Source organism: Oncorhynchus tshawytscha, linkage group LG20 (genome assembly GCF_018296145.1).
Source record: "Oncorhynchus tshawytscha isolate Ot180627B linkage group LG20, Otsh_v2.0, whole genome shotgun sequence".
NCBI classification, from domain to species: domain Eukaryota; kingdom Metazoa; phylum Chordata; class Actinopteri; order Salmoniformes; family Salmonidae; genus Oncorhynchus; species Oncorhynchus tshawytscha.
This window is the reverse complement of record NC_056448.1, coordinates 18,207,834-18,219,871: the sequence shown is the minus strand read 5'-3', so window position 1 is coordinate 18,219,871 and position 12,038 is coordinate 18,207,834. Positions and strand designations below refer to the sequence as shown.

Sequence of the window (12,038 nt, the reverse complement as noted above, 5' to 3'; positions counted from 1 at the left end):
TTTATGCCTGTGTTCTCTGTTTGTTGCCAGTTCATCTTGTTTGTCAAGTCAACCAGCGTTTTTATGTCTCAGCTCCTGCTTTTCCCTTTCTTTTTCTCGCCCTTCTGGTTTTGACCCTTGCCTGTCCTGACTCTGAGCCTGAATGCCTGACAACTCTGCCTGCCCCTGAACATGAGCCTGCCTGCCGACCTATACCTTTGCCCCACCTCTGGATTATTAACCTGTGCCTACCCTGAACCTGAGCCTGCCTGCGCTCCAGTACCGTTGCCCCATATCTGGTTTACTCACCCCTGTCTGCCTTGATCTGTCTATTGCCTGCTCCTGTTGGATTATTAAACCATTGTTAATTCGACGTTGTCTGCATCTGGGTCTTACCTTCATACCTGATAGATTTGTGTGTATTGTTGTGAATTGTTAGATACTACTGCACTGTTGGAGCTAGGAACACAAGCATTTCGCTACACCTGCAATAACATCTGTTAAATATGTGTATGTGACCAATAACATTTTATTTGGATTTAATATAGATGTTACCATTTTAGTAATCAACTTTGCTAGCTAGTAAAAGTAACTTTTTGTTTTGTCTTTCTGATGGGTGGAGCGGAAAGCCAGTGACAGCACTGGGGTCTGCAGCTGCCATTTTCCGGTGGTTAAGAGAAATGGCCTTGTACTTACCAGAAAGAGTACAGTAGCTCATCCACCATGGCAGAAGAGGAAGAACCAGAACATTGATTGGGAAACAAGAACAAACAATGAGGCATGAGGATTGGGTGTTGAGGGACCACTTGTCACATTGTCCAAGGTGGGTTTGTGTTATGATAAACAATGCATTTTCTGTGCAGGTAAAGATGTAGATATGGCATTGAAAAAGACCCATCACTTGTTCACTTGTTTTTAACAATGTCAGGTACATGCAGGGATGACTGGGGCCTTCAGCAAGTAAGACACGGGGTAAGAAATAATTTGTGACTCGTTTCAGGAAGCTAGACTTATATCACACGTCACCACTTTACAGGAGAGGCATTTTAACGGAAACATTTATTTTGTGTCAGCGTGGTTTTTTTTGGCAGGAATGCATTCTGGAACATGTGAACTTTCATGTGCCTTAATAACAAACGTGTATGCCATCTGTAAATACGAATGATATTGTTAAATTATGAGCCTAGTTAGTTTAGCCACGGAAAAAGACAGGAATCTTCCCGCTAGCCATGATTGGCATGTCACACGCTTCTGTCTATAATAAGCTGCTCAGCATGTGTAGGTAATCCTTTCTAACGCGGATAAAAATAAAAAAAACATCACCACTTTCTTGAGGATCGAGTTTTGAAATCAGTGGAATGCCCGGTGGAAGCAGAGTATGATAGCTAAGGAGGTAGTCAAAAAGAGAACACAGAAGGGTGTTGTATAAAACGCCTGTCTCCGGATACCATCTTCAAACTAAGGGCAACCATGGCATCCGTGATAGAGGGGGAGAAGCGTTCATTCATGTACAGTTACTTGCGAAAATATTCACCCCCCTCCCTTGGCATTTTTCCTATTTTGTTGCCTTACAACCTGGAATTAAAATAGATTTTTTGGGGGTTTGTATCATTTGATTTACACAACATGCCAGCCACTTTGAAGATGCAAAATATTTTTATTGTGAAACATACAAAAAGTAAGACAAAAAAATTGTAAGATTCCTTGCACCGTAGGGACACTTTACCTTCACCACTGCTGTGGTGCTGCTCCGGTGAGGCACCCAGGATCCCAGACCCTATGACCCAAAGCCCTGACTCCTGCACATACTTCCCTGTAGCCATTTTGAATACCTTGATGCCCTCCTCTTCGTTATCTGTGCCCCACTTTACAGACAACACCCCATCCAACGACTGTGATCTGAGGAACCTTTTAAGCAGTGAACGAGTAACGCGCTTGCCCCTAACCACTCCTCCATAATTGGTGCTGTCAACCTCCCTCTCCTCATGGTGTGCCAGTTGGGTTTGGTACGCTGTCCAACTTGTGCCTACCCTATCGCCTCCTGCTGCTCCACTGACAGCGCCATGCCAGCCAGGATGCCTGTATGCCCCAGATGCCCTTGTTTTTTAACAATGTCCGATACCCTCCCTGTCATCCCTGTCTGTATCGGTTGTTCTGGCTCAGGTTCAAGGAGACTTGCCATTCCACTGAACCTGCCACAGAGAAGGTGCTTTAGCCACTGAAGATCCTCCTCTGTTGGCTCTCAGGACAGAGGGTTGAAGTCTTCGGCTGGGTACAGGTACTCCACTGACTGCACCTGGTTGGGCACGGCTGGCTTCCTCCACTCACATTCCACATCCGTATGGCCGAAATTGTGAACTGCCAAAATAGGCTGCATGGCTACACTTATGAGCTCCACGGAGGCATTTCCATGTGGTAGAGAGAATCCCCTGGTTACCTAAAAAGACCTGCCAAGAGGAAGGATGTTAAGTGACACATCTTTCAATTCATGACTCTGAACACCTTGAAATGCATTGTTGAAAGAAATGCTATATTGATGACTGACATTACTGCTATAGAGGACACGTGCAGTTTTTCAATAAACTTAATTGATAACTTGGGATTTTATCACTTGACATATCATATAGTGGGAAGGATCCTATAAATCAAAGCTGTGTGAATGGATTTACCAGTCCAAATAAATAAATACTGTGCTTTTGAAGATTTCTCTCTGGTCATGAAACTACAATACAGACTAGATGTCTAAACAAAGTCAATTCTGAATGTCATTAGATTTTTAGATTCATTCTCATCAATGACAACATTCTAGAACTGTTATCACTCAAGTCTGGTATTCGGGGTAATCTGGTTATTGATTATATAATTGATCTCTTGTAGAATGTTGACAGCTGTATAGAACGCTTTGTATTGCTAAGATGCTCAAACTTAACTTAATAGCTACACTCACCGACACAGAAAAACGTTATCCCTCACGATGGCCCTGATCAAACTGGTAAATTGCCACTAAACTATAGCTGTACTTATCCAGAATCCAAGACTTATAGTGGTCTTCTCCCCTTTTTAAAGCTCTTATGCTCCTCCTTTAAAAAAATTCCGGAAGGTCTGAAATAGACACCAAAGTCGACATACTTTACAAACAATTACCTAGGCTAAGTAATCCCAAATTATTTTTTGATCTGTTACTCTGCTAACTAGCTAGCTATTGTGTAGTTAGTGACTATCTAAGACAGAGAAAGGAGATGGAAGATGTTCAACACTTTATTCACTTCATTTCAACACAGCACATGGATTCATTATGTATTCGGCACAGCTCTCTGATCGCACTGGTGAACGGTAGCTGACAGTGCTGGCTAGAGATGACATGCAGGAGCATCCTGCAGAAATGTGTGGTCTTGCAGAGGTCTTCTCTGTTGCTAATTAGCATTTAACATTTTTTAGTGTAAATTGGGGCTAATATATTAATAAAACTCACCTTGTCTGAGAGAGAATAACACTGTTATCATGACATCACACCAAGGTAAGCCTACACCAAACACATACTTAATTTGAAGTGTCGTAAAATTCACTATGTGAAAAATGAATGGTGGAAAGATGATTGGAACCATTTCCGTGTTTGACCGCTAGGTTTTATGGGTATTATGACATGTCCACTGTGGAGCTCTTATAGAGCTGTTCTGATCTCTGAACCTCTTCTAAACAGATTTAGTGTCACCAGTGAATTGTGCGATGATGATGTGATATGTTTATTTATATACACTCAAATTTAGGCAAATTGTAAATTATTTTATTCAAACTTTTTAGTTTTGGTTTGGGTAGCAACACGCATCACATACGGAAGCACATGCCTCCCAGGCAGTAGTTTGGTTAGACCCGATTCAGTGATTTAAGATTCCACATAACTATGATTGCATTTAGATCTCATGATATACAGTGGGGCAAAAAAGTATTTAGCCAGCCACCAATTGTGCAAGTTCTCCCACTTAAAAAGATGAGAGAGGCCTGTAATTTTCATCATAGGTACACTTCAACTATAACAGACAAAATGAAAAAAAAAATCCAGAAAATCACATTGTAGGATTTTTTATGAATTCATTTGCAAATTATGGTGGAAAATAAGTATTTGGTCACCTACAAACAAGCAAGATTTCTGGTTCTCACAGACCTGTAACGTCTTCTTTAAGAGGCTCCTCTGTCCTCCACTCGTTACCTGTATTAATGGCACCTGTTTGAACTTGTTATCAGTATAAAAGGACCTGTCCACAACCTCAAACAGTCACACTCCAAACTTCACTATGGCATAGGCCAAAGAGCTGTCAAAGAACACCAGAAACAATATTGTAGACCTGCACCAGGCTGGGAAGACTGAATTGGCAATGGGTAATATGAGGTGATGGTAGCGGATAAATGGCACAACAATGGGCCTCGGGATCTTGTCACGTTATCTCTGTGGATTCAAATTGCCATAGAAAGAAATGTAATTGGGTTTTCTAGCTTATTCCTGCTCATACCATAACCCAAATGGCAGCATGGGGCACTCTGTTCACAATGTTGACATCAGCAAACCATTCGCCTACACGATGCCATACACTTGGTCTGTGGTTGTGAGGCCGGTTGGAAGTACTGCCAAATTCACTGAAACGGTGTGGCTTATAGTAGAGAAATGAACATTCACTTATCTGGCAACAGCTCTGGTGGACCTTCCTACAGTCTACATGCCAATTGCACACTCTGTCAAAACTTGAGACATCTGGGGCATTGTGTTGTGTGACAAAAACTGAACATTTTATAGTAGCCTTTTATTGTCCCCAGCACAAGGTGCATGTGTGTAATGATGATGCTGTTTAATCAGCTCCTTGATATGCCACACCTGTCAGGTGGATGGATTATCTTGGCAAATGATAAATGCTCACGAACAGGGAAGTAAACAAATTTGTACACAACATTTTGAAGAAATAAGCTTTTTATGCATATGGAACATTTTATTTATTTAAGCTCATGAAACACTTTGCATGTTGTGTGCGAGGCGGCCATCTCCATCTCTGACGGCGCCGGAAGTAATCCCATCCCATTTTGTTGATCCCTGCCTACAGACAGAAACTAAAACAAGAAGCTCCCACGCTGAGGTCTGTCCAACGCTGGTCCGACCAAGCTGACTCCACACTCCAAGACTGCTTCCATCACGTGGACTGGGAGATGTTTCGTATTGCGTCAGACAACAACATTGACGAATACGCTGATACGGTGTGCGAGTTCATTAGAACGTGCGTTGAAGATGTCGTTCCCATAGCAACGATTAAAACATTCCCTAACCAGAAACCGTGGATTGATGGCAGCATTCGTGTGAAACTGAAGGCACGAACCACTGCTTTTAATCAGGGCAAGGTGTCTGGTAACATGACTGAATACAAACAGTGCAGCTATTCCCTCCGCAAGGCTATCAAACAAGCTAAGCGCCAGTACAGAGACAAAGTAGAATCTCAATTCAACGGCTCAGACACGAGGTATGTGGCAGGGTCTACAGTCAATCACGGACTACAGGAAGAAACCCAGCCCAGTCACGGACCAGGATGTCTTGCTCCCAGGCAGACTAAATAACTTTTTGCCCGCTTTGAGGACAATACAGTGCCACTGACACGGCCTGCAACGGAAACATGCGGTCTCTCCTTCACTGCAGCCGAAGTGAGTAAGACATTTAAACGTGTTAACCCTCGCAAGGCTGCAGGCCCAGACGGCATCCCCAGCCGCGCCCTCAGAGCATGCGCAGACCAGCTGGCCGGTGTGTTTACGGACATATTCAATCAATCCCTATACCAGTCTGCTGTTCCCACATGCTTCAAGAGGGCCACCATTGTTCCTGTTCCCAAGAAAGCTAAGGTAACTGAGCTAAACGACTACCGCCCCGTAGCACTCACATCCGTCATCATGAAGTGCTTTGAGAGACTAGTCAAGGACCATATCACCTCCACCCTACCTGACACCCTTGACCCACTCCAATTTGCTTACCGCCCAAATAGGTCCACAGACGATGCAATCTCAACCACACTGCACACTGCCCAAACCCATCTGGACAGGAGGAATACCTATGTGAGAATGCTGTTCATCGACTACAGCTCGGCATTCAACACCATAGTACCCTCCAAGCTCGTCATCAAGCTCGAGACCCTGGGTCTCGACCCCGCCCTGTGCAACTGGGTACTGGACTTCCTGACGGGCCGCCCCCAGGTGGTGAGGGTAGGCAACAACATCTCCTCCCCGCTGATCCTCAACACTGGGGCCCCACAAGGGTGCGTTCTGAGCCCTCTCCTGTACTCCCTGTTCACCCACGACTGCGCGGCCATGCACGCCTCCAACTCAATCATCAAGTTTGCGGACGACACAACAGTGGTAGGCTTGATTACCAACAACGACGAGACGGCCTACAGGGAGGAGGTGAGGGCCCTCGGAGTGTGGTGTCAGGAAAATAACCTCACACTCAACGTCAACAAAACTAAGGAGATGATTGTGGACTTCAGGAAACAGCAGAGGGAACACCCCCCCCCATCCACATCGATGGAACAGTAGTGGAGAGGGTAGCAAGTTTTAAGTTCCTCGGCATACACATCACAGACAAACTGAATTGGTCCACTCACACAGACAGCATCGTGAGGAAGGCGCAGCAGCGCCTCTTCAACCTCAGGAGGCTAAAGAAATTTGGCTTGTCACCAAAAGCACTCACAAACTTCTACAGATGCACAATCGAGAGCATCCTGGCGGGCTGTATCACCGCCTGGTATGGCAACTGCACCGCCCTCAACCGTAAGGCTCTCCAGAGGGTAGTGAGGTCTGCACAACGCATCACCGGGGGCAAACTACCTGCCCTCCAGGACACCTACACCACCCGATGCTACAGGAAGGCCATAAAGATCATCAAGGACATCAACCACCCGAGCCACTGTCTGTTCACCCCGCTGCCATCCAGAAGGCGAGGTCAGTACAGGTGCATCAAAGCTGGGACCGAGAGACTGAAAAACAGCTTCTATCTCAAGGCCATCAGACTGTTAAACAGCCACCACTAACATTGAGTGGCTACTGCCAACACACTGTCAATGACACTGACTCTACTCCAGCCACTTTAATCATGGGAATTGATGGGAAATGATGTAAATATATCACTAGCCACTTTAAACAATGCTACCTTATATAATGTTACTTACCCTACATTGTTAATCTCATATGCATACGTTGATACTGTACTCTATATCATCGACTGCATCCTTATGTAATACATGTATCACTAGCCACTTTAACTATGCCACTTGGTTTACATACTTATCTCATATGTATATACTGTACTCGATATCATCTACTGTATCTTGCCTATGCTGCTCTGTACCATCACTCATTCATATATCCTTATGTACATATTCTTTATCCCCTTACACTGTGTATGACAGTAGTTTTTTTAAAAATTGTTAGTTAGATTACTTGCTCGTTATTACTGCATTGTCGGAACTAGAAGCACAAGCATTTCGCTACACTCGCATTAACATCTGCTAACCATGTGTATGTGACAAATAAAATTTGATTTGATTTTGATATTTTTGTTCAGTGTAAATAGAACAGCAAACAACTATTTTTGTGTCATACCCAAGGTATATTGTCTGACATACCACTGCTTTCAGCCAATCAGCATCCAGGACCCAAACTACATGGTTTATAATCGCTTTTATCCCAGGTTGGAGACTCAATTATAGAACAGTTTCAAATATGTAGTCAGAAAATTGATTAATAGTAGTTGTTCTCTATGATTTAATAGAGAACAACTGCTAATTTATCTATGTTATGGACTAGAACTATTTTTACTGTACCATTTAGAAAGTAAGTACTGGCAGCTACCTTTTGGACTGCTTGGATGTGTGAACTGTTAACACACCAACCACCGTGATTGAACTGAGATTGATGAGTCTTTCTGTCTGCGCACGTCTCGGTCAAATAAATTATCAACATTTTATTTGGATGGGCAAGGAGGTACGGTAGGGCGGGCCAGGCACCCTAAAGCCCGCTCTTAACTCCGACACTGGAGGCATGTGCTTCCAGGGATGATGCATGATACTACCAAACTGAAACCAAAAGAGTTTGAATTAAGTCAATACAATTTGCCTCACTTTTTGAATGAAGTTACTGAGTATAAACAACACATCATCATCCCACAATTCACTGCTGTCAATTATAAATTAGTCCTGTCAAGCTTATTCCCCGTGATACCATAATGTGCAGTGCATTAATTTTGCATTAACACACACTAATTCTACAGTGCGGATGGATTGATAATTTTCGTTTGTAGGATTGGTTGACCGCTGTTGGCTATTGAGTGTAAAAAAAAATATTTGCTTGCATTTGAGTCTGCTTTATTGCTCTGTGTATAGACTATTGAATTGGTTACAGAGCAGTAGATAAAGTGAACTCATAGGTTTAAGAGGCTTGATGACTAGTAGCCTACAATTCTGAGTTAGTTGCAGGATGGTTTGACTGACACAATGTCTGAAGAATGTTGGAAGGAAGGATTGTGAGATTAGGCCTTCATCAAGAGATATAGGCCCAGCCTACATGATGTCTTATGTGCCTTTTATTTCTATTGCCATGCTCAGTTAGGACATGTCCTGAGAGCACCAATTATCCTGGGTGGTTGATTGTAAAGGTGACCAAGTCCCAAGGGGAAGTGTACGCTATCACAGTATATTACTGCTTAATGCAGGGTTCTACTTAATTGAAGCATAGGGTAATTGTGGATGTGTAACCTTATTTTTTAAATTAAGATTCCATGCTTAAACCAGAATTATTGATTGGTTAATAATGGTATGGTCCTATTGATTGAGTGTTCCAGCTATGCTATTAACCCCAGGTCATTCCCTTTCTGATGAGACAGGGGTAACGTTGCCACACTCAGGGTATGTTTCAGGCATGATTGTAGCCTGTTTGATTTATTGACTGGTGAACTTGTTTTTTAGTTTATCTTGAGTGTACTTTCATAGTCCTGTTTGTTGTTTTTGTTTTAAGTGTGTAGTTTGTCGCCTTTAATTCTTCACTAATAAAAGCCTTCACATTGGGCATTTCACTGGATCCATCCATTTGTATGCCTCCACTGAAACCTCCACCGCCTAGAGCGCCTCTGTCACAGAGTCAATGTTTTTATTGACAATATCTTGATCATCTCGGGATATTTTCTGGTCCCAGAAGAGGGCAGTGCAAGCATATTGAATGGTTTGATTTGGTTTATCAAGGGGCATTTTGGGGCAGCAGCGCCTTATGTGCAAGCCAATAATGTACTATTGGGTTTTGGTATCTTCTGTATTATTTTAAGCTTCTTTTTAAATATACAAATTCATAAACAATATTAACAACATTATGCTGCCATTGTTTGTTCACTAATACATGTAGCCCTTGCCTACTGTGCACTTTTCATGACAACATTTAGTTAATCAAATGTAATGTCCATAGAAAGCTACTAATAGGCTAGAAAGAAGGGAGGCATGGTTTTATAGGGAGGCAACATCTGATGGAACAGTTCAACAATGCCTCCCATAAAACCATGTCTCCCCTCCAGCAAAACCTGGGATCTCCTACATTGGACTTATGTTCACAAATCTGTATCTAAACTAATAGCTGTGGTCAAGGAAATCATATTGATAACTTATTTACCACTCAAAGCAGTTTAAGAGATGCTTGGTTTGTATAATGTAATGACACCATCAGCTAACATTTAGAAAATATTTCTGTGTTGCACATTTCAATTTGTGAGCACAAGAATCGGCTATGATTCATTGATTGGATATGGATATGTTTTTAAAAAGAAAGTTTGCCCTGCCCACTATTATTATGGTCTTTCCGGCATCCTTGGGATAGCACCATACCCTAACCATAACTTTAACCATTTTACATTTCTACTTCAATGGGAGTCGGAACTAGGAAACTCGTACATTTCCGAATTGCTAACTGCTTGTAATTATACACGTGTGGCGTTCAATCAGTTATCAAGTCTGGAATTTCCGAGTTTCGACTAGCTAGTGAACCCGGCATTACAGAGGGGATTCTTTTAATCTAGCCCGGGAGTGTTTTGCAACGGGTGAACGTTGATTGTATTTATTTTGAAACCGGGCTGCCTCCCGGGCGTGAACCAGGTGCCCCGTTCAAATCCCATGGCGAAATTGACTCAAATAAAAGTGGCGTAGTTAAGAACCTGGAGTAGCCTAATTAGTAGGATTCTGTGTTTTCACATGCATGTGATTGCTTTTTATAAAAACGCGTTATCTGCCTTCCTAACGAAAATTAAGTTGAAAATTTAAAGATGTATTTTATGGAAAAGAGATGTTTCAGGACGATGCCGCATGCTGCCTTTTTGACGGAGATATGCAGATTAGGCTACTGTTAGATTTGAGATCGGTGCTCCTCCTTCACCGCTTTGCCTGTACACGTCACGGGCCATTGAACGGGGCCACGAAGGATTGGGTTTTGATGTTGTATATGGAATAATGGGGGCATATTGTATAAAAATACTTCTTCGTTTTTAGAATATTGGTTCCGAAATAATATCCTATTGGTGAGCCAACTTGTAAATGCAGAGGGTATTTTACTTCATTATAAGGCATTCTTATCACTTTACAAGATCCTTGCAACACCTGAAGATTTTGCAATTGTTTTAGATACCATTCCCTCAGGTGCAACCCTGTTGACTCATCAGTCGGAAAAATTTGTTTTTCTTTAAGTCCATTCAACAACAATCGAGATATACAAGCCTTGTTTCAACAGGGTGTTGTATCTATCTATACCATATGTTATGCCTTATTGGAATGGTTTTATTGATAATATATGTTGGGAAAAGGTGTGGATGTTGCCACACACATACCTACTTTTTTAAACAACTGAAGGAGGTTTCCTTTAAAATTATTCATAAATATTATCCTGCCAACCACTAAAAACACATAAATTGAAATTGTACCTTTTGTAATGACCACACAGAAACAGTTGCATCTTTTTTTAGCATTGTATTAATGTAAGGAATCTGTGGCATGACATCAGTAGATTTATAATTTAATACATTTATGAAGATTTTACACTATTATGGAGAGATGTACTGATTGTTTCAATTTATTTATATCATAAGTAGGTGGCAGAGTAGCCTAGTGGTTAGAGCGTTGGACTAGTAACCGGAAGGTTGCAAGTTCAAACCCCTGAGCTGACAAGCTACAAATGTCGTTCTGCCCCTGAACAGGCAGTTAAGTTAACCCAGAACCCTAGGCCGTCATTGAAAATAAGAATTTGTACTTAACTGACTTGCCTAGTTAAATAAAAAGGTAAAATTATATAGTAAAGAATCTTATGTAATTCATTTCATTATTCTTTTGGCCAAATTTCATATTCACTTATGTACATTTAGAAACAAAACACCAAATTTTGTTATCTTGCAAAAATAAATTGAACTATATTTTAAGACAATTAAATACTCTGCCAACAAAAATCTGTTAGAATTATAAATGTGTGTATGTCCCTTAAGGTCCTTGTGTATTGGGATATTGTACCCCCTAGCAGATGTCCTTTGCATATTCTTTATACATACGTGTGTTCCCCATGTAGTTTTTGTATTGATTTGTTGTTAATAAAAAAATAAAAGGATTGGGAACTATTTGAAAATGGGAAGATTTTTAAATGACACTGTGTTTTAGCATAATCGAATCCGGCCATTGTTAGAAAGTTGCCATTATATTCAGCGCATGCGCTCACTACCTGACTCATGCCCGTCACGCGAAAACCGCAGTACAGATAAATTCATCCCTCCACCTATGAGAAAAACAATGCCAAGTTTCTCGTGGATTGAGGACATGAGTGCGGTTCACTGAAATATGATTGAAGCAGAATGGAAGTATTTAAATGAGCCTAGCTGTAGCATTATTTAGGTAAATAGACTAGTCAGTGTCTGAATGGCTCGCTAATAAGGGATTACTTTGCGTGCGAGTCAGCGGAGGTTGATTAAAGAGGGATGGGCTGTGATGTGTCCAAGATGGCGGCGCCCTGTGGAGTGTAGA

The 12,038-nt window shown here is 41.9% G+C and overlaps 1 protein-coding gene across 1 annotated transcript in view; it reads left to right on the top strand.

Moving 5' to 3' along the window:
• The first annotated feature begins 594 nt into the window (after positions 1–594).
• Positions 595–12,038, top strand: part of tsc1b (TSC complex subunit 1b) — a 44,208-nt gene continuing 32,764 nt past the window's right edge. The window contains 2 exon segments of the mRNA XM_042302302.1: positions 595–802; positions 908–951. The gene's annotated coding sequence lies outside the window, so the exon portion shown is untranslated.